Genomic DNA, 3,367 nt, shown 5'->3' with positions numbered 1-3,367 from the left:
ACCGTTTCGAACGTTCACAGTTTACACGCTGCTTTAACGTCGCATTTGAACGTCCCCTTTTGAGTACCCAACTATCTCCAACCAGCGTACGTATTTTACCATCGTATTAAAAGTCGGAGGAATAAACTGGAAGTCTTTGGACACTTTTAACGACCTTCGTGCCAAGGCCACGGCAGTAGGTAATTTCAGTTGAAATCAGAGGGAGAGTCGAGTCATTGATTTAAACTGGTTCTTTGCAATCTCGGCTTCGTCGGCTTAATTTTTAGTATTTCGAGTATTTGATGGCCCCATCAACAGCGGAATGGTTCGTAATTCGGACAGTAAAGTCGCCCCGTTATTCCGACGCTTTGTAAACTTAATTGGCAGCGCAAACGCCTGCGTCGATACACAGACTCCGCTTCCACAACTCGAGATTCCTAACGCAGACTAAGCCCCTTTCGGTTCGGTTCACCCATACGAATCGCACACGACTTTACACGCGACACAGACTCGAGACGGACTCCGACTCATCCTTTGTTGGCGAGAATATCGTACAAGCATCCAGAATGCGAAGTGGTATGCATGTGCGCATAAACCGTTCAGCACATAATCAGCGGCGTTGACTTCTGTGCAGATCTAGGTTTTAGGTGCATACATGCATCTTGGAATACTCGGGTAATCCAGTCGCCAAGGATGTGCCAGCTCGGATGCATAACAAGCTCAAAATTTCTGACGCGTCGCGGATACGATCTTCAATGCGAGGATCATTAATTATCCAACACACACCTCGCCGTTTGGTTATCTCACATGTACGGAAATCAAGGCAAACCAGTTGTTCCTTCAAGTGCAAACATCACCCAGCCAGATCCTTTCCTGGGTATCTATTGGGGACTTGGAACAAATAGCGAGTGCTATTACAGGTTCCCAAAACGGTAATTTGAGTTGCATGGTGAAAATCATTTCCTACTTCGCTTCCGAATTTTGAACCATCAATTGAACGGGTGAGCGAATGATAAACCAGGGCCAACTGAATGTCTTATATTGGAGCCTGAAGTCAAGCACGTAGCCTGTAGAGTACGTGGAGCAAAGACGGCGAGGAAGTTGTTGAAATTTTGGAAAATTACCCGAAGTTCGCCGAAGTTGGGCGAGGAAAGATTCGAAGCGCAAGACGAAGACCGGCCCCATTCTCGGGTACTTCCGGCCATTAGCGAGTCCCGCGCGGTACAAGGAGGAAGACCAATTACGGGGTTCATCCCTTCGGGAAGTCCCTGAATACCTGTGACCGGGTCACCGGGCTAGATGGGTAAGACGCAGAGGTTTCCCTTCTCAGCTTCGGAGTGAACGATGACCTTCGGGGTAATTGGAGGAAAACCGTCACCATTTTGGAGGGTATAAGGAAAATGGGATACGCTGGATGCGGGGGTCGTGAATTGTTCCTTCGCACACCAACAGAAGTTCCGATCGACCAATAACGGGAAAAAAGATTGCTTTTATGCAGCTGTTGCTGTGGTGGAGGTATAAAGTCTCGCTGCATTCGTGCTAAAATATCAGCAGCAATAATTCATTTCGCGCAGGCGGCTGCAGCTCTCTCTGGATTTTTAGTTCCCTCGGCGCGTCGTTACTCCTAGCTGGAAACGATTCGGATCTGGTTAGCCTGGGTCGGAAAAGGTGCAGTATCGCAGGAATGCCACGTGAAATCGAAATATACGACTGCAGCGGATTTAGGGTGCATCAGTAAGCGCAAAATCTTGGAAATTCCGCTACATTCAACTGTACGAGTCTTGGATTACTTGCTCAGCTGCTTTCTGGAGCAGCGCTCGATCGGGAATCCGATTTTAACGATGAGACTAGACGGCAAGTGTAGGTTGCACGGTTCACGATCGTGTTGGACTTGGTCCGTTGTTCAACGTCTTCGAGGTTCAACGTCTCTCGCCGCTTTGATCCCTCAATTATCAAATTTACAATACTTGTTGTGACTTCGTATTGGCGATTCGAATTCTGGAGGAAATTTTCACAATTTGATCGCACGGAATCAAAATTTTCGATCACTGTGATCACAGAAAAGGAGAAGCCAAATGACAATACAAAAACGAGGAAACTATTTAATGACAAAAAAGTATCCTGTTCATACTATGGGTTTAATATGAAAGATTGTTTCACGATTAAAAAAATACATAAATAAATAAAAATATTAGCAGCGTCTCTTTTAAGAATTCTTCTGTGCTATAATTGACAATAGGCGTGTTACAATGTTTTATTTCATTCGTTAATGTGGATAATTTATCGAACTGGTAAAAATAAAATCCCCAGGAGTAGAGACCATTGAACCCGTAAAAATATGTCAGTCATAAACAATATAAATTGGGCCAGAACAAAAATGTTCTTTGAAAACTAATAAGCTGTTTTAAAGCAATTTTTTTACATCATTTAGAATCCAAGTATATCTTAAATCATCGCCTCAGATATTACAGAAAGAAGATCGTTCTCTCCAGAGAGCTGGAATATTATACAAATATGCAGCCTTGCGTTGCCAGGGAGAACAAGGTGGGAGAATTGGCGCGACAACGGGGTCAGACGGATATTCGATATTCATGGTGAACTTTAATTCAAGCCAGAGTGCGGGTATGGATATCGAAAATTTCAATTCGAATAATTGCATAGCTAATTGGTAGCAACGTTGCCAGAGCTTACAATTAAAGGTCAAAACGGCCGATGTGAGCGGAGCACTAAGTGGTTTCCGATCCGCACAATCGGCTGGAAGCTGGTTCCATGAAGACAAGCGTTCCACGCGGCACGTATGGTACGATGTTCGCGTATTTTTTTCGTAACGCAATTTCCGTACCTCCGGAACCGCCCGATGCTACTGCAGCTGCAACAACATCTCCCGCAAAATTGCACGATGAATACGCAATCGTTAAATCGTTACTTCGGTGCTGAATTTAATTTTCCCCAACCGGCAAATTACAACGCCAACGCGACGTGCCTTCTCGCGATTCGGCGTGCTGATACAACTCTAAACGCAATTGTTTTACCCTTGTCGCAGTATAAAACCCCCTGTACATCACAATAGCCGTAGGTGTTTCTCCCTCGTAAATAATACCATCGCGATTAAAGCTGCCGGTTTCATTCAAGGGACGCGTACGTGCAAATTTTGCAGGTGTCCATGTCGATTTTCGTCAGTACCGGACGCGTGAATCTCGATGTCTTGGTGATATTCGCAATTCCCATTGACACTGTAAAAGTATGCATCCCATTTTGGAACGGTTGATTACGAAATAGAAGGCGTTTGGTTAGTTAATATCGAAGACGTATGATCGTTGCTGATGAATGAATCGTGTGTTTTTTATCATTAGCACGAAGAATCGGATTCCCTCCTGACATAATAACA

Source organism: Neodiprion fabricii, chromosome 6, assembly GCF_021155785.1.
Source record: "Neodiprion fabricii isolate iyNeoFabr1 chromosome 6, iyNeoFabr1.1, whole genome shotgun sequence".
NCBI classification, from domain to species: domain Eukaryota; kingdom Metazoa; phylum Arthropoda; class Insecta; order Hymenoptera; family Diprionidae; genus Neodiprion; species Neodiprion fabricii.
This window is presented reverse-complemented; position numbering follows the sequence as displayed.